Raw genomic sequence first — 22,049 nt, 5'->3', positions numbered from 1 at the left:
AAATTTCACACTTCAAAATAAGCTATTTTGAAATAAAATCAAAATAAGATACACAATTTCTGTAGCGCAAATTGCATATCTTATTTTGATTTTAGGGTGCAGTGTAGATGCTCTCTTACTGAGCTCAGAGTTAGATTTCTAGTGTTCCCCTGTCTACTGTGAACTAGCTCCCTCAAAATAAGTTACTCAAATACTCTAAGTTCAAGAGTCATGAGGACAACCCAACAACAAACTAAACTCTTTCAGATTTCTATTCTGCAAGTCAGATATTATAGAATTAATTAATATTTTGTTCTTGGTGAATGTAGGAGGGCTTATAGGCTATTTCTACACTACCAGGTTATTTTGAAATAATAATTCCCAAAATAACTATTTAGAAATAAGCTTATTCCTCTTAACAATCAGGAGTTATTATTTCGAAATAACAAGCCCCTTATTTCAAAATAACAGGGTTTAGTAGTGTGGATGCTTGCCTTGTTATTTCCGAATAACTCCCCACTGTAAATATGCCCATAGTGTCTGAACTTTTAGTTGATGACCTTCCTCTCCTCCCACCTTCCCCCCAAAGATGTCCCTTGGGTAGACCATTCAGGGCAACTGCTCTAGGCCCCATGGGACAATGCGATTGGCTGGCATGACTGGTGCTGGAAGACAGGCTCAGGATTTAGGGGTGGGAGAGGGGTTGCAGGTTGTAGTTCCCCTTGGCCCTGCCAGCCCCATTCACCCAGGAAACTGTTGCAGAATGGGGCTCTACACCCCCGTAGGGACAGACCTGCTTGTCCCTCTCTGTAAACTGTTTAATCCCTCTGACACTCTCATTGCTGTTTTAGGAATACATGCTTTAAGAAATAGGAGTTAAATTACACTTCTCTCACAAATTCTCACTGATTCACCCCAATTACAGCCCCAGTTTTCATTACATAATAGCAAACCTTGTCATTTGCAGTCAAATTGTCTTCCTATGATCAATTGCACATGAAATCCCAGTATTGTCTTTATAAAAGGAGAATTGGAGTGAGTTATATACTGAACATAGAGGCAAGTCACTGTGCTTGACTAATCAGATATGACTGTAATCTAGACAATAAGAAATGTCCACTGTGTCTTCAAAGAATAAAACTGGCAAAAAGTGGGTGAAGAAATTAAGATAATCTACATGTGCACATAGCTTCAATCTGCTACAGTATTTCCTAGTGTATTTTATGGCATTTTTTAATATTTCTAGGAGCAGTTTTAATGGCTTAGTCTTTATGTTTCCTATGTACATGTGTGACAGGGTGGCCCAGGCATTAGGTCCCCCTGCCAGAGACCCTGTGGTCCTACCTCACCCCACCCCACCCCTGAAAAGGCCATAGACAAGTCCTCCAGGAGGCTAGAATGGCTGCAGGAGGAACCAGCCAATCAGGGGCCAGGAAGGCCTATAAAAGGCACTGCAAAGTATAGTAACACTCAGTTACAAGGAAGAGCTCAAAGAGTGGCAGCAGCACCATGTAGACCCCTCAGTGGAGAGCTGCATAGATGATGTGGACTGTGGTGAGACTGATGAACTGTGATAAAGCCTTGAGCTAGGGGCAAGGTATTATCTAGGAGGGGAAGCCTTGGAGGCACCACTCTCATCCAGAGTGGGGAAACAGAGTGAGAGACTATACAAAGGGTTTGGAGATGGGCCCTTGTTAAGGGTGTACCTAGGAACGGGTTTTTATTGATTCAAATGAGGCTGTGTGGTTTGGCCAGAGAGCTGAGCAGCTGAAAAGGCTGACAAGCTGAGAGGGCAGGCATAGGCTTTCAATGAGATGATGGGGGGAGGGGAGGAGAGGGGCAGGAAAGGAGAGAGAATCTCATGAGAGGCAAGTGTCACCCAGTTACAAGTCTGTAACATGTGAAAAACACAACTTTTGTGTTTTCAAGTACTTGTTCTTTTAAAATCATAAGCATTGTGTAATAAAAGGTATAACATGCCCCCATATACTATAGGTTTCTCCTTAAGATATGTTAACTGGATTTAATAACCCTCTGCCTAGTGAAAGGAATGGATTTATGGTGAGTTGAGGGGGTGGGGAAATGGAGTTTGGTGAACCTCCTACCTCTGGTCTGAAACCTTTAGCATTCTGTGACCCAATTCTTATACAAAGATTAATTGCAGATTCTGTACAGGAAATCAGGGCTGGGTCAGTTTTACCAACAAAATGTTTTGAATTGATGTCTGAACTTTCCTTGCAAATCTATTGATGCTGGCAAAGAACTTTAACACACTTACAGACTCAAAGCAAAGTTTTCTGCTGTCTCGCCCCCCCCCCCCCCGCTTTGACATTGCCTCCCGTTGTAACAATGTGTAAGGTTGAGAAACATTTTACCTATAATGTTTACAGACACTTCTGATATTAAAAAAAAAAAATCCTTTGATTTCCAAATATGGTGGTAGCAGTGGGGTTGTGGCAAGAGTTTAGACTCTAAAGAGAATTAGCTGATCCTGTGCCATCAGTAGCTTCAAAGTTCAGGCTTGCCCTGACTAGGGGCAGGAGCAGAAGGGACAGTTGCCTTGGGGGCTTGGTGAATTAGTTGTGGCTGGAAACCTGGCCTTTAAATTGCCACCAGAACCCCATGTGGTGCCCTCTGGGCAGCTCTGAGGCCTGGAGGGCTTGGCCTGTGAGCTCTGGGCTATGCAGTGGCTGTCCTAGTCCCACCCCTTCTGGGAGTGCAGAGCCACTCCTTCTGTCTTGCCCAGAGGCCCATGCAGGCTGTCTGCTCTCCTGTCAAAGTCTAACCGTGGGTTTGATCCCCTCGTTGTACATAATCAGTACAGAGGCTCTGAAACTAGAGCTGTGGCTAACAGTTTTGAAACTGGCTCACTCTCTTCTAGAATGAGTTGGGAGCCTGCACTCATGGCTCCCAATAATGATTCTAGCCCAGATAACAGCCTTAGTGCTCTGCCAGGGGATACCCCTAAGCATGCATGGGCAATGGCTTTTGGTTTTTGTCTTTAGGGATTTTTTTTTCCAGAAAGAACAAAATAAGGGTAAAGACTCCAGCCCATTTGTGGTGTCAGGTGTGTGTGTGTGTGTGTACACTACTTGAACAAGTAGTAATGTACTCTCCTGTCTAAAGATAAAATCATAAAGGCTTTTAAAACTGGGGTCTACAAGATTGTTAGTGCATTTTAAAAAGTTGGTGCATTTAAAAAGTACTGGGTGGCTGAGGTCGGAGTGTGATATCTTGGTTACAGAGGCTCTGGGATAAATCCACCTTGAAATAAATGTTCCTAGATTGGTCCCTTTTTAACTACTTTCGCCTGCCCCTATAATAGGGTTATAACTTGTGTCCTTATCCTTCAAGGGGTTTTTTAAACTTCTTTTGGTCTTTATCCTGTGCCAGAAGGGCACTCAGCTGGCTGGGCCTAGATTACATAGTTCACAGATAACCAACAGATATAATTAGGTCTCTAGACTCTTCAAATTATCAACCCAACAGGGGCGTTGACGACATAATGGGCCACATCTCCAAGCCTATTAGAGGGGAGTGTGACTGCCTATATTTTATGTTAGGTTTGTTTTTCCTAACTTTTTGTTTCCTCTGTGGCCCTTAAATCTGATAGTTATCAGTTCCTCCACATTAACTTTAGGGTTGCCAGGTGTCCAGTTTTGGACTGGGCAGTCCAGTATTTGAACTTTCTGTTTGGGGAACAAATTGAAAAAATATAAACAAGACAATATAAATGTCTGATATTTTCTAAATAAGATGTAATGTAGATTGTGATGTAATGTCTAGTGTGTCCGATATTTTTGTTGAAACCATCTGGTAACACTAACTTTTGCTCACCTACCCTATTACATCAGTTCCATGTTGGACCATTTTGAAGCCTTTGAGGCAAGGCGAATCCATTGGCTAAATCTTAAAATTTGAGGATCTCTCTTCCAATTATCTGCTAGGGCTAAAAAAATCATTTTTAATATCTTAGTGATGTAAGTGTACCCCTTAATATGTTTAATATTATATGTAAACTGCAGGTTAATTTTGCTTTCAGGAAGAGCTCTCTCTTATCTTTGGGAAAAATAAAATAATTAAGTATGGTGCAGACTGTTTTCTTAAAACCAAAAACCTTTTAGATTATGGCAATGGAGGTCAAGAAATAACACATAGGGTTCCATCACAAGTCAGTTTTAGAAAGCCTTATAAAACATTGCTGAAAGGACAAAAGTTGGAACATCACATGGCACTGTGAAGGAATTTGAGCTTGCTGCCAGAAGGAAAAATTCTGTAAGTGTTTGGAGACTTTTAGCAATGGGCTGTGAAAAGATCAAGAGTAATATTGAAGCTCTGATCCCCCATGCACACTGGGAAGAAACTATTTTGTGTTGGATATGTGGCCTAGCGAACTATTTTGCACTCTTAAGTCCCCATTTTCCTGGTCACCTCCAGACTGGCCTGCAGGATCCAGTAAAAAAGTTAAATACTAAATTAATCAAAATTGCAATTAAGCAGCAGGGGAAAACTTAATCACTGTGCTAAAGTACTAAAGGAGCATATTGAATAGCAGACATCTGTGATGGGTATGAGGAGTGTTGGCCAGCATTCAATGACTAAAGGGTTAAATTCAGGTAGCATGGGGTATTGGCAGAGAGCCAATGGAAGAAGGTGTTGAGATTTGAATGGGAAGCTCTACCTTTCTGCTGTGTTTGTGTGAGGTTTTTTAAGCCAGGAGTTGAGGAAAGAAGATGAATTGAACCAAGTAGAACTACAATGCCTACAAAGAATATCAGGCATGGGAATAGATGGACCTTGAAGCATGGATACTAAGTAGATAGGGAAGTGTCTATTTAGTCACAATCAGATTATTTTCTTTTTGTTAAACTTCTCTGTAGGGTTGCCAGGTGTCCAGTATTCTACCAGACAGTCTGATATTTGCGTTCTTTGTCCAATAAAAATCAGAATACTGGACATGTGCAATGTCCAGTATTCTCTTATTTTTCCAGCTGCACACTAGATGGAAGCTTGGCATGGGTGGGAGGAGCGGCTGGAAGGCAGGGCCACGATCGGCGCTAGGAGCCTGTGATTGTGCAGAAGCCTGGCGGGGCGAGTAGGTGGAAAAAATTAGAGGGAACATTGAATGGGAGCATTGGGTGGCAGTTCCTGGAGTGGTGTGAGGCACAGAGGCAGGTAAGTGACCCCCATCCTCCTCATGCCCAGACCACACTCCCCTTGCCCTCACATGACACCCTCCCACTCAGAACCCTGCCCCCCCAGCCTGTCCCTGCATTCAACCTCCCACCCAAAACCCCTGCCACCAGCCCTCTCCTGCACCCAAGCTTTCAGCCAGACCCCTCACTTCAACTTCCTCCTGCACCATGGGTGGTTGGCTGCCTGAGTGAATCTGAGGAGAAGGTATACACTAAAACGTTATATGATCCAGAAATATGGAGCTGGAATGATCCCATGGACTGGAAATGATTCAAAACAAACTTCAAGTGTCTTAGTCTTCCAGACTTCATAAAGTGAATCCCTCTTTAATCCAAAGGACAAGGACCCCACTCCCTACTTGACCCTGTACTTCCCCACTCTGCAAGTTAATGTGCTCTGTGGGCAGTGAATGACTACTATTCATGTATTCTCTTGCTGTTTTCTGACTCGTAGCTCTCATATAGTGTGAGGGAGAAGGGAGGAAATGATCTCTGAGGATCCTGAGCTTTAAAAGTGTGAAACTTCTCTGCATATACCAAGGTGTCTTACTCATAGGGGGAGCAAGCCTCATCATGTGTGAGCTTTTGTAATAGGGTTCATTGCTGAAGTCCTTTATGATCATGGAAGTTTAGCATCAGTATACTGTCTTTATTTCATATTTTGTCCTATGAGAAGGCTCCATGGAAATCAGAGTACCTAATCTTTCTGTTCCCTTTCCTCCTTGACCATGTGGATCTAGGCACAGGAAATGTACTGGTTCTGTACTGAGCACACTTCTTTCTTTTGATTTTTAGAATAATATATGTTGAATGTTTCCTTCCCATCTGCATCAATAGTTTCTGCTGGTACTTCTTGACTCTTCAGTTTACTTCATTACTTTCTCCTAGCAGTATACACTTGGAATTCAATGTTTAACAAAGTTATTCAGTATGGCTACATCTATGCTACAAGGTTTTTGCATGCATTTTTGTGCAAAAACCGGTGGAGCGTCCACACCTCTAATGTGCTTTTACTGCAAAGGCCCTCTGGTGGTGGTCTTGCGCGGAGTTATTCCTTGTGGGGAGAGGAATAAGTCCTTTTTGCACAAGAGTTCTTGTGCAAAAAGGCAAGTGTGGATGCTCTGCAGGGGGTTTTGCGCAAAAACTAGCTGTGACGGCGTGTTGGGGGTACCCCGTCTCCTGCACCCCGAAATGGCACAAACAGACTGCACCAGCTGGTGGAATAGAGGAAGTTTATTGCCTCCAGGATACAGCACAGCACAGATGGAATCTGGTCACAGAGCTGGGCTAGGATGCCTCAGGCCCCCTTGAGATGGGGGAGACTGGGCCCCTAAACTCCAGCCCCTTTCCCTAGGCTGTCTCCTCCATGCTCCCAGCCCGCAACTAAACTCACTCTCTTCCAGCCCTGCCCCCCAGCCAGGGCAGCCTCCACCTTCCTTTGTTCCTCTCCATGGGGGGTATCTGGTTCAACCAGTTTGGCATCACCTTTGCATAGTGAGGTTTTCCCTGCTGAGTCTTGCTCCAGACAGCAGAGGTCAACACAGCCCAGCAAGTACCCCCACTACGTCTCACTAGCCTCCAGGGACAAACACAGGAGGCCACTTGGATGCTCCATAGCAGGCAGTCACAACTCTCTTGTTTGTCTGCTGGCCCCTCTTAAAGGTGCAGGCACCCTGCATAGCCGTTCTGGCAGGAAGCTTGCCCACAGCCAGCTGCTTGCCATGCAGCTCTGTCTGCACAAATGGCAGAACAAGCAGGTGCCCAAGATATCCCTGGCCCTGCCAGAGAGCAGCCCACAGGGCTCCCAGGACACCCCCCGGGGCAGCAAGCACCATGCACCAGCATGGTCAGGTGCAGAAATTACGACCCTCCTCAAATTGGGGGGGAGAGGGGAGAAGAGGAGGAGTGGCTGAAGAAACCCTGGGCAAAATGCCGAAGTCTTCAGCTGCATGACCACGTCCCTGACGGAGTGAGATTTCCCCTGCCCAAACCCTGGAAACTGTCTGGGCAAAAGTGAAGGAGCTCCATCCGGGATATATCAGGGCAACGGAGCAGAGGGGGCACTCGGGCAGGACTGCACACCTGCTCCTACTACAAAAAGCTCCACCACATCCTTGGAGAGGGGAACACTTTCCCCCTCCATCATGGTGGACTCTGGGCTGGAGCAGCCTGTCCGCCAGCGCCTGGAGCCTGCTCCCAAGCCGGAGGAGACAGAGGGCCAGGGCCAGCCACTGATGGAGCAGGAGGACCAGGAAGCAGGACCATCACCCTGTCCCTGGAGCCAGTCCCTGCCAGCCTAGATGTCTCCAAGGAGGCTTGGGAGGGATCCTCAGGTATGTTGGCGCACAAACACACACAGGGTGGGGGAGGTGACCCAGCGTCATGCAGGCTGCTAGGCCAGCACATGCTGCTACAGTCTGGGCACATGCACCCACGTGCAGAGGGAGGGTGCGGCACACAGGCACAGCAGCCAGCCCCTCTACATGCCTGGGAGCCTGCTGGGAGCCTGCTGCCAGCCTCATGCCTGGCCACCGAGTCTTGCCCCCAGAGAGGAGGGGGTGCTGCTAGCAGGATAGCCGCAAAGGTGCAGGCACCACCCCCACACGTGCCGGAGTGCTGCACACAGTGCACAGCCATGCCTGCACATGAGGCAGCAGCTGCTCCCTCTTGATAGCCCAGCAAGCCACAGCTGTATGCAGACCCCAGGGAGGGGAAGGCTGCTCATGGCTCCTCTGCCACCCATGAGGGGATCCACTGTGGCTGGACACTTCCCTTGGCTGCCTGGCCCTAGCTGTGTGTGTGTGTGTGTGTGTGTGTGTGTGTGTGTGTGTGTGTGTGAGATGGACTGACTGCCCCCTCTTGTGTCCTCTCCATAGCTGGGACAGAGGGCCCAGCCACACCACTGCTGCAGCCACCTGCCAGAGTCTGAGGAGCTGATGTGCCAGCACATAAGGGTGATGAACAACACATACACACCACCCTGTTGTGATGACTGAATGCTGACCTGGAGTGGTGGTAGCAGGCATGGATTGACCTCATGGCGTGATGCGACACCATGTGCATCATCCTGTCCTGCATGAGAGAACAGGTGCCTGCTGCTGCTGCTGCTCCTGCCATCCACTCTCCTGCCCCCCCCCCATACCTATGGCCCACCCATCTGCCCACCCTGCCAGGCCTCTCATGCCTCTGCTCTCTCTCTCTCTCTCTCTCTCTCTCTCTCCCCCCCGTGGCCATGCCTCCTCCCTATCATACCTACGGCCCCTCCTCCTGCCCCCCTGCCAACCCTGGCCCCACTCCAGCTGCCCCTCCTGTCCAACCCATTAGGGCCTCCAGAGCTGCCCAACCATACCACTCAGTTCACTGATCTCTTCCCCCCCCCCCCCCAGTTCAGACAGCCCCCCCCTCCTCCTGCCCACCCTCACTTATGTTAAATAAAAAATGTCTTTTTGTTTGAAAACCAAGCAAGTGTGTTTATTGGGAGGTCGGGGTAGGGGCAACAGGAGTGAGGGAGAGAGAAGGAAGGGTGGAGGCCTGGGGAGATTTACAGTGGTTTCTGCAAGAACCTCTCCCTTGGGGCCTCCCCCCGATGCACACCCCAGCTTGGTGGGTCACAGCTTTCTGGGGCTGCTCAAAGCCTCAGCCCTTGTGGGTGGTCTCTGCCACCCATGCGGGGAGGAAAGCCTTCCCCTTGTGCTCCAAGTTGTGGAGCGCACAGCACACCGCTGCCACCTTGGGGGATATTCTGCTCCCGACCTCTAGGTGGGTGAGGAGACAACAGAACCATCCTTTCCGACACCCGAAGGTGCACTCAACCAGGAGGTGGGCTCTGTTCAGGTGGGCATTGAAAGTGTCCTTTGTGCAATCCAGATGGCCGGTGTACGGGCACATTTGCTGGGCACAAGTAGGTAGGCTGTCTTCCCCCCCCCCCCCCCCATGCACACTGGCATAGTCTGGTCACCCACCAGAAACTCCCTTGTGGGGGGGGGGGAAGGGTGCAGAAAACTCGGGAGTCATGAGCCCTGCCCACCCCCCCCCATGTAAATGTTCGTGAAGCGGTCCATCAGGGCCTGTAGGACTACTGAGAAGTAGCCCTTTCTGTTGACAAACTGGGCTGCTCGATGTTCTGGGGCCCGGATGGAGATGTATGTGCTGTCAATGGCTCCCACACAGTTGGGGAACCCCGGACAGCAAAGCCGCCTATGGTGGCATCCAGGTCCTGGAGCCAGAGGTCTCTGAGCAGCAGCAGGGAGTTGATGACCTGCAGAAGGAGAGAGACAGGGGTTGTGCTCCCAGTGGGACATGTCTGCCCCCCTTCTGGCTCCCCCTGCCCTGAAGGAGCTTCCCCAACCAGGCCAGTGTGAAGGCAAGAAGGCACCAGCCCCTGGGGCCAGGGCTTCCCCCCCACCCTCAGTCCACCATGTATAGTCCCCAGTCCCCCTGTCCTGAGGGTCCCCCTTACGCAATAGCCCCCATGCAGGGGCTGCATCCTGTTATCTCCTTACCTGCATGAGAACAGCTCCAACAGTGGACCTCCCCACCCCAAACTGGTGTGCCACCAAGAAGTAGCCGTATGGGGTGGCCAGCTTCCACAGGGCAATGGTGACCCAATTGTGGAGTGGGATGGCAGGCCGCAGGTGGGGGTCGCGTCATTGGAGGGCAGATTTGAGCCAGACACAGAGCTCCTGGAAGGTGGCCTTCTGCATGCAGAAGTTCTGCAACCATTGCTGGTCATCCCACTGCTCCATGACCAGCCAGTCCCACCAGTCTGAACTGGCTTCCAGCCTCTAGAATCTTCTTGGTATGGTTGTCTGGGTCCGTGGGAGTGGAGCACCCGCAACCACACAGAGGCTGATGAAGTTCTCGGGGTCCATCTTTATCTGGAAAGACCCCTGCTTGAAGCAGGGAGTATAGCATGGCCTTGGTCTGTGGCATGCCCAGGGCAACTCCGGCTCCATAGCACAGAGCAGAGTAGGCAAAAGCTGTCATCCCCAAAAATGGGCAAACACAACAGGCACTGTGGAAGCTCAGCTTTGCCAAAGAGGCAAGCAGGCAGCACAGACAGAGAAGCAGCTGTCTAAGAGGACTCCCTTTAAACGTGTATCTCTGGAGGGCTCCAGCAACACCGTTTGAGAGCAACTGGTGACCTCTAGCCTGGCTAGAACTGGTTCCAGGTGGCTTTATATGCAGAAGAGCATCCAATAGTGTGGATGCTGTCTTGCACAAAAGCACATTGCAAAACGATTCGTTTTGAGGTGTGGATGCCTTTTTGTAGAAGTTCTTGTGCAAAAGTTTTTGCACAAGAGGCTTCTTCCACAAAAACCCTGCAGTGTAGACAAAGCCTATCAGAGTACCTGTTAGCATATAGATCCATAGTGTCCAATCAGTTATGAAGTAGTAGCTGCTATAGTGGATACTGCTATAGCAAACTAGCCACACTCAACTGGCCAAATAGCCACATGTGGCTAGTGTCTATATCCATATCCATGGTTTGCAACATGCTAGCCAATAGTGAGGGACAAGTCTAATTTTACTTATTCCAGTGCAAATCATTAGCATCAATGGATTCTCTCCTGATATACACTAGAGTAATGTTTGTGGGGCTAAATCATAATTTGAGAATCAATTAGTCACAGTAGGTAAAAATGTTAGAGCATTTATTACTGTTTTAACAAATAATTCTAATTGTGCTTTAGGTTTACTTTTCTATCATTAACTAGTTTCATAACCAAGTGTGGGGATTTTCACTGAAAACAAAGAGCTAATAAATTCTCTCAACTTGGTTATCTAAATGGACAGCCTTTGGTTTTTGTAGATCTGTTTCTATAGCGTACTTTTCTAGCTGTGCAATGGTAAAGCAGCAAGCTAATGTATTAGAATCTAAATGTTTAAAATTCATGTTCACCTGAATTTATAATTCTCTAAGTAGTTCTCGTGTGTATACACAATGACAATCAAGAAATTCTTAAATTTAATACAGTTTACTAGCACCCTCTGGTGGATGGATTTGATTACTATATAAACCAGTCAGATAAACTAACTCAAAGGTACAGCATGCTGCTAAGGAAAAGGCATGCATTTATGATCAGAAAGATGTATTTTCTAGTACTTGTCTAATCTTGTATGCATTTTAAAATATATATAAAACAAGCTTGCACCAATACTTCCATCATACACACATTTTGGTTGATAAATTTCTAGCTTGGTTTAAAATCTACCAAATTGCTATAGAAACTGATCTTCATGTAGACACTTTGTATTATTCCCAACCATGTGGTCCTTCGGCAGGGATTTTTTTTTTTTTTTTGCGCTTTGGTTCTTTCAATGGGAGTAATGTGCCTTAATACTTCAGAATCTCCAGCTGTCTAAACATGGTATGCAATCTTAAATGTCAAGAGAGAAGCCACTGAATAACTGCCCATGAGTTATCCAGCAGGATATGAAGTTTAAGGGTGTGCCTACAGTCCAGGACTTACCTTGAAATAAGGTATGCAAAATGACCTACGTCAATTGCGTATCTTATTTCAAAATAGCTTATTTTGAAGTTGGGAGCACTTATTTCAAAATAGAGCACTTTTCCTCTGACTTCCCTTATTCCTCATACAATGAGGGTTACAGGTGCTAGAGTAAGAAGTCTTCCAGCTTGACAGTATTTTGACATTACAGTAAAACTCCAATTGTCCAGCATCCAGTGGTCTGGCACTCCTGATAGTCCAGCACCAACTGGAACCCAGAAGTGCTCCAGGTAGCTGGACAATTGGAGCTCCTGTGAGCCGCACGCATGCTCACGGGCCAGGGGAGGGGAGGAGAAGGGAAGAGGATTATACCCCTGTGATGGGTCTGCCGGGACTGCACTGCATCCGGCTGGGGAAGCGGAGTCCTCAGGGAACTGCGCGGCAAGGGGCGGACCAACCCGGCAGCACCCCAGCTGCTCTGCCGCACTGCTTCCCCAAGACTGCTGCTGATGCTTGCAGCCCCAGATGGCCTGTCACCAGCGGTTGTGTGGGGCTTCCCCCACTTCCCTGCAAAATGGCAGAGGGTTTGCTCCTCACTGTGCCGTTTCCCGCGGACCCCCCCCCCCCCCGCAGGTTGCAGACACATCACAGTCCCTCACTCCCCTCATACCCCCCCCCCGCTGGAGTACCTCCTGATACTCCGGCATATCTGATAATCCGTCACCCCCTGGGTCCCAAAGGTGCCGGATTATCGGAAGTCTACTGTATTTCAAAATAACTGCCTGCTGTGTAGATGCGGACTATGTTATTTCGAAATAGTGTTGCAGTATAGATGTACCCTAAGAGGATAATGCAACTGCTCAGCAATATTATTTTGGTTACTCTATGGCAACCCTCACCTGTAAGTAATTGAGCATGTCAGGGTACTTCCTATGACTATTGAATTGGTAGGGACGGAGGGGAAATCTCTATCTCCCAAATGCTAATCAGTTGTGTATAGTGACAGACCTGGTGCCTCCTTCCAAACAAATCTTAGAGTGTAGTGAACATTAGAACAAGCTGTTCTGTGCCAGGACTGTTGGCATTAGAAAGTAATCTGCATTTTTATTGCTCTTCCAGTCTAGCGCAAGTGTTTGCCTATATGTACCACAAGCTCACTGAGTGTAAGTCCTGAATATGATGCTACTCTATCTTGTATCCCCAAAGTAGCAACTTTACTGATATTAAAATATCTGGTTACTAGTACTGAAAGACATGCACCAACAGCAAATAGTAGAGGAAGGTGTCCAGAAACTGAACAGTAGCAAAGCACAAATCTTTCCCTCACAATACAGAGCTAAGACTAGGTGGAGGAACAACTTCTCATTTCTCACTAGATTCCGTGGAATATTGGTTTGATTTCAATTAGTTTGCTGAACTTATTCAAATTAGAGTCCCATCTTCCTGAGAAACCTAGCTTCTCTTTGAGTTTAACATTTCGGTTGTTTTCTATGCATTGCTGTACTTTATGGCAACATTGTGTTAAAAGATAGAACTCCACACTTTTTCAAGACAATGCTGACCAATGAATGAGGGTGTGTCTAGACTACTGAGTTTTGTCGACAAAAGTGGACTTTTGTTGACAAAACTATACCTGCGTCTACACTACCACTGAGTTCTGCCGACATAACGTCGACAGAACTCAGCAGTTTTGTCGACGCTGGTATACCTCATTGTACGAGGCATAACACCTTCTGTTGACAGAAGGTGTTATTGCCTGTAGGGTTGCGTCTAGACTACAGGGTTCTGTCGACAAAGCAGCTTGCTTTGTCGACAGAACTCAGTGTGTCTGGACGCTCTTTGTCGACAGAAGTTTTGTCGACAGATACTGTCGACAAAACATCTGTCGACAAAACCCGGTAGTCTAGACGTACCCTGAGTTTCCAAATGATGGCTTACAAAGACTGCTTTGTGCAAAGATTACAATAGTGGGCACTGTGAAAACAAGTGGGCACCTATGCCCCTCTGTGAAATTAGTCCTAAATGCCTCTGGGAGGTGGTGTGCCTCCCTGCTCATCCTCTGAGGGCTGGATTAAACCAGTCAGGCCTAATCCAAGACCTCTCAGACCTAGTTTGGGGAGTACAGGCCATAAGTGGCATAAATTGGCTGACTTGTGAAGCTAGACCTTTAAGCAGCAGTTGAGTGGAGAGCTTTGATTAGAGGGAAGCTCACCTGGACATGGGCAGCTGGGCTAGTATAAACCCAGGAAGCTGGCAGCAGCAAAGGTTTCCATGAGGAAATTTTGTGGCCACCCTTTGGTTAGCAGAGCAAAAGCAGGGAAAAGAGTAGGGCGTGGGTGGCCTGACTCTAAGGGTATGTCTACACTACCCCGCTAGTTCGAACTAGCGGGGTAATGTATGCATACCGCACTTGCTAATGAAGCCCGGGATTTGAATTTCCCGGGCTTCATTAGCATAAGCGGGGAGCCGCCATTTTTAAATCCCCGCTGCTTCGAACCCCGTGTAGCGCGGCTACACGGGGCTCGAACTAGGTAGTTCGGACTAGGGTCCTATTCCGAACTACCGGTACTCCTCGTGAAACGAGGTGTACCGGTAGTTCGGAATAGGCACCCTAGTCCGAACTACCTAGTTCGAGCCCCGTGTAGCCGCGCTACACGGGGTTCGAAGCAGCGGGGATTTAAAAATGGCGGCTCCCCGCTTATGCTAATGAAGCCCGGGAAATTCAAATCCCGGGCTTCATTAGCAAGTGCGGTATGCATACATTACCCTCCTAGTTCGAACTAGGAGGGTAGTGTAGACATACCCTAAGGGAACAGCACACATTAGAGTAGAATGTAAAAGACACCTGTAGGATGCAGGAGACAGGCTATAGATTTTCCAGGATAGGTTGTAGATTGTTGATAATGTGTTGGAGGGATTTAAGTTGTGAACTGTAGGTGATGACAAGTGGAATTCTGTTTTCTCTTTCTTGTCTTTCCTGTCTTGAAGTTGTTCATGTCTGGGTACTATTTTGGCTCTGTCGATCTGTTTTTTCACTTCTCCAGGTGTATATTTGTTTTATGAATGCTCTATATAGATCCTGTAGGTGTTTCTCTGTCTATGGGATTGGAGCAAATCCGGTTGTATTTTAGGGCTTGGCTGTATACAATAGATTGAGAAATGTGTCTGGGATGGAAGCTAGAGGCATGAAGGTAAGTGTAGCGGTCGAGGTTTCCAGTATAGGGTGGTGGAAATTTGTCCATTTAATTGTACTGTAATGCCAAGGAAGTGGATCTCTCATGTGGACTGATCCAGGCTGAGATTGGTGGTGGGGTGGCTGTTGTTGAAATCCCTGTGAAATTCTTCAAGGGTCTCTTTCCCGTGGGTCCATATGATGTCATCAATGTAGAGTAAGGATGCTAAGGGGCAAGAGCTGAGGAAACGTTGTCCAAGGTCAGACATAAAGATGTTGGCATATTGTGGGACCATGCGGGTGCCACTGACTTGAAGTTACAAATTGTCTCCGAATCAGAAGTCGTTGTGGGTGAGGACAAAGTCACAGAGCTCTGTAATTAGGTGTGCAGTGGTGTCATTGTGGATGGTATTCCTGATAGCCTGCAATCCATCTTCATGTGGAATGTCGGTGAAAAGAGCTTCTACATCCATGGTGGCCAGGATGGTGTTTTCAGGAAGATTACTGATGTTGATGAATTGGCTCCAATTCAGAAGTGGAGCCAGTTTAGAGAAATGGTGATGGAGACAGCAAAGTCAGTGCTTGGTCCCAAGAAATGCAATCAAGACTGGTTTGATGAGAACAACAGTGCTATTGAGGACCTGCTTGCAAAGAAGAACAAGGAATTTATGGAGTGGCAGAATGACCCAGTCTCCATCTCTAAAAAAGACAAGTTTAAGTTTCTCCAGGCCCAGGCTCAGCGAGAAATCCATAGAATGCACAATCAGTGGTGGGAGAAGAAAGCTGAAGAGGTGCAACACTATGCTGACATAAACAACCCAAGGGAGTTCTTCAGCTCTTCTTCATACTCTAAGTCAGTATTTGGTCCTTCCAAGTCTGGCTCTGCCCTTTTGTCGTCTGCAGATGGAGCCACGTTGATCAGGGATAAGTCTGGCATTAATAACCGATGGAAAGAGTATTTCAGTCAGTTCCTCAATCGTCCATCATCAGTCAGCTCTGAAACAGATCCCTCACAAGCCAACCCTTGAAGACCTGGAAGATCCTCCATTTATTGAAGAAGTTAGAAAGGCCATCAGGCAGATGAGTTGCGGCAAGGCATCCGGCAAAGATGGAATTCCCACAAAACTGTACAAGGCATTTAATGAGGAGTCACTTAATGTCTTGACCAGTATTTGGGAAGAGGAAGAAATGCCATCTGACCTCCGTGATGCCATGATAGTTGCTCTGTACAAGAATAAGGGTGCAAGAGCCGACTGCAGGAACTACAGAGGTATCTCACTGCTTTCCATTGCCAGGAAAATCTTCTCCCGCATCATCCTGAACAGGCTGATTTCCACAGTTTCAGAAGTGTGACTCAGGGAGACTCAATGTGACTTCCGCCCTAATCGCAGTACTGTCAATATGATCTTTGTAATGAGAAGGTGCAAGAGAAGTGCCTTGAGCAGAATATGAACCTCTACTCTGTCTTCATTGATCTGATGAAGGCATTTGACACGGTTAACAGAAATGCATTGTGGGTGATCCTCAGAAAGCTGGGTTGCCCACTGAAGGTCATCTCACTCATCCAGCTGTTTCACAATGACATGACAGGAGAGGTACTCTCGGATGGTGTACCATCTGGGAAATATAACATCTCCAATTGCGTGAAGCAGGGCTGCGTACTCGCCCGGGTGCTTTTTAACCTGTTCCTCACTGAAGTCCTCTTGGATGCTGTCAGAGACTTAGATCTTGGTATTTACATCAGATACTGTTTGGATGGTTCACTGTTTGATTTGAGATGCCTTACTGCAAAGACCAAGACACCGGAGAGGCTTATCACCGAAGCGCTGTTTGCTGATGACTGCGTCCTTATGGCACACCAAGAGAACCAGTTGCAGACCATCATTGACAGGTTCCCTGAAGCATCCAAACTGTTCAGTCTTGCAATTAGCCTCAGAAAGACAGAAGTCTTCTTCCAGCCTGCACCCAACAGTGCTCTTCCACAGCCATGCATCACTATCAATGGCACACAACTGAAAGTCATGGACAGTTTTAAGTACCTAGGCAGCACAATATCAGGTGATGGATCCCTTGACAAAGAGATTACAGCGAGGATCCAGAAAGCCAGTCAGGCACTTGGGAGATTGCATGTTAAAGTTCTCCAGCACAAAGATATTCACCTTTCAACTAAACTCACAGTATATAATGCCATGGTCCTCGCCTCTCTCCTGTATGGCTGTGAAACATGGACCCTGTACCATAGGCACATCAAGTGGATGGAGCAGTTTCACTCCCTACGATCAATCATGCAAGTATGCTGGCAGGACCGAATTACTAACCAAGAAGTGCTTCATAGAGCTAGTTCCACAAGCATCGAAGCCAAGATCCTCCAGACCCAGCTTCGATGGTCTGGCCATGCTCTCGGCATGGACGAAAGCAGGATCCCGAGGCAGCTGTTCTACAGGGAGCTGGTACATGGTAGTTGCAAACAAGGATGCCTGAGGAAGAGGTATAAAGACAACCTGAAAACCATTTTGCAGTGGACAGGCTTTCAACCTCGACAAAATAACTGCCCGCTGTGTAGATCGTCCCATGCCTTATCTGTAACCTCATGTGTGCTTCGACCTTTGGGTTCCAGAGCCACATGCGTTTCCACAAATGAAATGCACAACATGTCTTCCTCAGCTCCCGAGAGACAACCAACACTGATGTTTTGTAGTTTCCTCAGGAAGTCGGCTGTGTCTCGAAGATAGCTAGGAGTGCTGATGGAGTCAAGTTTCTTCCTCTTCACCACAAGAAGAGTATAAGGGGAAATTCAGCTCCCAGAGACAGTTCACTATGTGCCTCTACCCCCCAATCATTCCTTCAGGTTGATACTCAAGGTCACTTCCACATAGAGAAAATTCTCTCAAGTTCCCCTTCCACATGAAGATCAGGAGACATCTGGTGCCAAAGCTAGAATCAATGCCAACAAATCCCTTAAATGGGACTAGGAGGCTGTTGTACTGTAACAGCAGGTTTTTTTTCTCCTTCAGACATCTGCAGTTCTTTTTCACTACGCATTCAACAGTAAATATTAGTTTAAACCTTTAAACACATGAGCTGTGTCTCCCAGGAGAAATAATGAGATTAAAACTACCATGCATGGAGTGAAGCCATCCTTTTTTTTTTTTTTTTTTCTGCTCACTTGAGTCATCAGAAATCCTGCTATAGCCAGCCAGCCATTATCCAAAAAGATCCTGAGACCAATTTGAAAGGCCTACAACTTTGAAAAATTACCTTTACTGTTCTGGATGGACTAGTTTCAAATTTGAATAGTGACAGCTCATGGCGTGTATGTGGGGGAGGAGGGTTGGTACTCCCCTATAATTTGTTTTTCCCAAAATGTGCCTCTAGCTCAAAAGCTGACCCTACCTGAAGAAAATGTTTTCAAATTCTGTAAGTTTTAAAAGCCTGTGATGTACTTGGGAAATCTCAGGGGTCTTTGCAGCACATGAAATGCTCGCTGCTGCAATTGCCTATTTTATGTCTGGAGTAGAAACAAAACACAACTTTTCTCCCCAAACCAAGGGAGGATCACCAATCTGAATTCAAAATGGAAAACTAACATTCTCTAACAGAGATCCACCTTTCTTCCTCATTTGAGAACAGGAAGGCATTCTGTGCCTCTTAATTATTAGAAAAGCCGCTTTATATCACAACAGAAGCAACAATTTGGGGACTTGGAGTATAAAGACCACCAGTAGGTGGCAGAACTCACTCAAGCCAATTATCCTGAGCTCTTCTCATTTTGGAAATTTTAATCTTATGGGAACATTGGGCTAAAAACTACATGGGTCTGACTGATGGTGCATGTTGGGGAATGTTATTGTTTTCCTTGTATTTCAAAAGCTGACACAAACTTGAAAGCTGTTACAAAGTACATATTTCAGGCTACGACAAGTTTCATTCTTGGCGAAAGGATTTTTGCTCTAGATCCATGCAAAAATTGGAGCACAATGGCCACTGATCTTTTAGGAAATGTTTAATGTCTGTAAATTGTATTTTGGGACAATTTGATCAGAAGTACAGTACAAGGTGTATGCAACACCTCAGTATCAAACAGAGGGATTTTGCTGGGCTTCTGCAAAGGGCAAGCTTAATCTTAGTCAAAAATGGGATTCTCTTAGCTTTTTCATCAGACTTCTACCTTTGGCTGTATGTGCCTTATTCTTGAGTCATTACTGATGTATATGGGTTTGTTTCCTGACTGACAGTTGATTCCTTTCAATTTTTCTGCTGTATCACTGGCCCAGGTCATTCTTCTTTGGAACAACCAGTTGCAGCGGTCTAAGGGGGGAGAAGTCCCATGAGAACTCCCTCAGTCCCTTCTGCACCATTTTGTGGTGATTTGAGAGAGGGAGAATGTTTGTTCCCCCCCTGAGAAATGTGGGATGAAACCATGGCCCACCGAGATGGTTTGTATCTCTATGCTAGCTCCTGAACCTGTGGCACTCTACACGTGTCTCCCTAAAAAAAGACACTATAATAGCTTTCTGTGGCCTCCACTACTATAGTGACCTCAATTTATAGTTAGAGGCTCCAGAAAAGAAAGGAATACTCCCCAGAAACTCCACTGGGCCATTGAGGCCCCTGCAAACTCATCACCCTTGTATATTGATTGAAATTTACAAGGCCCCAGGAATGGTGCAGTGAAGGCAGCTATCTTTCCCTTTTGTGCAGGACAGGGAAGATCCACATACAGGTATCTGTAGGAAGAGCTGTTCTACAGTGCTCTGAACTTTTCCATTGGGTGACTGAGTTGATTCCTACGAAGAAGCGTTTTGGAACATAACTGGTGTCTGTGGATATAAATCTGGCTCAGACATTTCTCTACCTCAAGTCTATCCCCAGTAACATTTCCAAAGCACAATAGCAGAATACTAACAGCTGCACATGTGTCACATATGTCAGTATAGTGAATTGCATGCCAGGTTACTTTGATTCAGCAGAATGAAGGAACATAGAAAGAAAATCCACCACAATTATGGAGCTCTTACAAAGAATGTAGTGCTCTTGAAGTAAACACTGAAGAAAAAAATGTCAATTAGGGCCTTCCAGGTTTGTACTGCTGCCAAATCTGGAAAAAAGTGAGCTTAATTATAAGCCACATGAGTATCTACAAGCTAGAGTTTCCTACTTAGCCAGATGTGCATGTACAACTAAGTGAAAATGTAAGTTCATTTACTCTATGGCCATCAAAAACAATAGGCCAGATTCTGCTCTCGTTAAACCTGTCTAAATTAGAGTAAATCTGGAGTAATTCCATTGTACATATCCAACCATTATCTATCTTCACCTAAATGTTTAGGGTGGCCATGTCTACACTAGGAGACTATATCGAATTTACTAAATTTGACTTCTGAGCACCTGATTTTACAAATGTGAAGTTCTGTGTCTTCAATATGAGGAAGAATCGAATGTAGTCCGAGGCAGTCTCCATTAATGTGGATGTGCTACCTAAGACTCAGAGCCCCAAGAAGCACTCTGGAGAGCTGCAGGAGACCTCCCAGAGATCAATTAGTTCAAATTAATGGCACCAGGGTGTCCACACTAATGTTATTTCTGACATACAAGTTCTGGAATAGCCTTATTTCTCATTAAAAGCAGGACTACAGAATTTGAATTATGCAGCCCATTATTCCAGAACAATGGGCTTGGTAGTATGGGTGTGTTGCTTACAAAATCAATCGGGGGCAGAGGGAGTTAATTTTGGACTCAGGTCCTAGTGTAGACCAGGCCAGTATGATTCCCCACTAGCCTGAATGTGTAGCCACATACACCTGGGAAAATTGGATACAAAATGCTACTATTCTCAAAGTAGTGTTTGTCATTCATTGTCCAGTGCTTTTCAGAGGTAGGTGGCTACATTTAAGGGCAAGTCACAGGAGAGTTGGGTCCTTTTGGGAGTTTAGCCTCATTTTGGGACTTCTGGGGAAGATTTACTTTAACCTATGGCTAATTAAAGCATTGTGCCTAGCCTCTCAGCTGTTATATGGGGAAAAGAGCATCCACAGTACTGTTATTTCAAAATAACTATTTTGGAATTAGCATTACTCCTGATGAAAAGCAGGAGTATAGAGTTCAAATTCTGTGACCTGTTATCTCGAAATAACAGGCTTGGTCATGTGGATGCTCTGTTTATAAAGTCAACCTGGCTGGGGGGGTATTTCAAAATAAAGTCCTAATGTAGACCAGGGCTGAGAATCCTAATGCCAGAGGGCCAGGGCTTCCTGTATCTAGCGGTGAGTCTCAGCTGGCCTCACCAGCTCAGCGTACTTTAAGTCATTGTCCTATCTAATGCCTTCCTTGAGACTTTTAGATGAATACACAAATGGGCAATAGGCTGCCCATAATAGACTCTGTGGGTATGTCTAGACTACATGCCTCTGTTGCCAGAGGCATGTAAATTAGACTACCCCACGTAGTCAATGAAGCCGGGATTTAAATATCCCTGGATTCGTTAAAATAAAAATGGCTACCGCGCTGTGTCGGCTCAGCTGATCGTCGGCACAGTGCGGCAGTCAAGACGCGGATTTGTCGACAGGGAATGCCTTTGTTGACCGCTCCTGTAAACCTGCCTGTAAACCGGCACAGCACGGTGGCCACTTTTATTTTAATGAAGCGGGGGATATTTAAATCCAGGCTTCATTGACTATGTCGGGTAGTCTAATTTACATGCCTCTGGTGACAGGCATGTAGTCTAGACATACCCTATGATATGTACAGATTATGAAAAAATATACATGTGCTTGAAATATATTTTTAAAGTGTTTGGTAGGAGTGCTTAAGTCCTCTAGTCCTAGACAAAGAAATATATACAAACAAGTGGAGCCACATCTCCAAAGCAAACTGAGCAAGGAGAGAATGACACTTACATGCAAGGTAGACAATCATGAGGCAAACCAGTGAGGGGGATGGCTACTTAACACTCTTCCTGGGGGGGGGGGGGTGGAACCTGTACCTTCAGGAATTCTTCCTGCTTCCAGAAGCAGAGTAATTGAACTTTGGAAGATGTAAGCAGAGAGCTATTTTGGCTCCCTAAAGTGGGGGGAGGAAACCCCAAGCACTCTGGATTGGATTCTGGCTGAGAACTGGTCAGCCACGCTGGAAGAGTAACAATAGTGAGGAAATTGCCATGAACAAATTACACTACTTTTGTACAGATTGGAGCATATTTACTCTTGTTTGTAACCATCTTTCTTAGTATCTGTTCTTTAGTTATATTTCACA

General features: G+C 46.3%; 1 long non-coding RNA gene across 1 annotated transcript in view; it reads left to right on the top strand.

Moving 5' to 3' along the window:
• The first annotated feature begins 1,480 nt into the window (after positions 1–1,480).
• The window catches only part of LOC142827645 (uncharacterized), a 121,374-nt gene continuing 100,805 nt past the window's right edge, over positions 1,481–22,049 (top strand). The window contains exon 1 of the long non-coding RNA XR_012902347.1: positions 1,481–1,533. This is a non-coding gene — a long non-coding RNA (uncharacterized LOC142827645). The remainder of the gene's footprint in view (positions 1,534–22,049) is intronic.

The sequence above is a fragment of the Pelodiscus sinensis genome, chromosome 3 (genome assembly GCF_049634645.1).
Source record: "Pelodiscus sinensis isolate JC-2024 chromosome 3, ASM4963464v1, whole genome shotgun sequence".
NCBI lineage: Eukaryota > Metazoa > Chordata > Testudines > Trionychidae > Pelodiscus > Pelodiscus sinensis.
The sequence above is the reverse complement of the archived record's forward strand: the minus strand, read 5'-3'. Positions and strand labels throughout refer to the sequence as shown.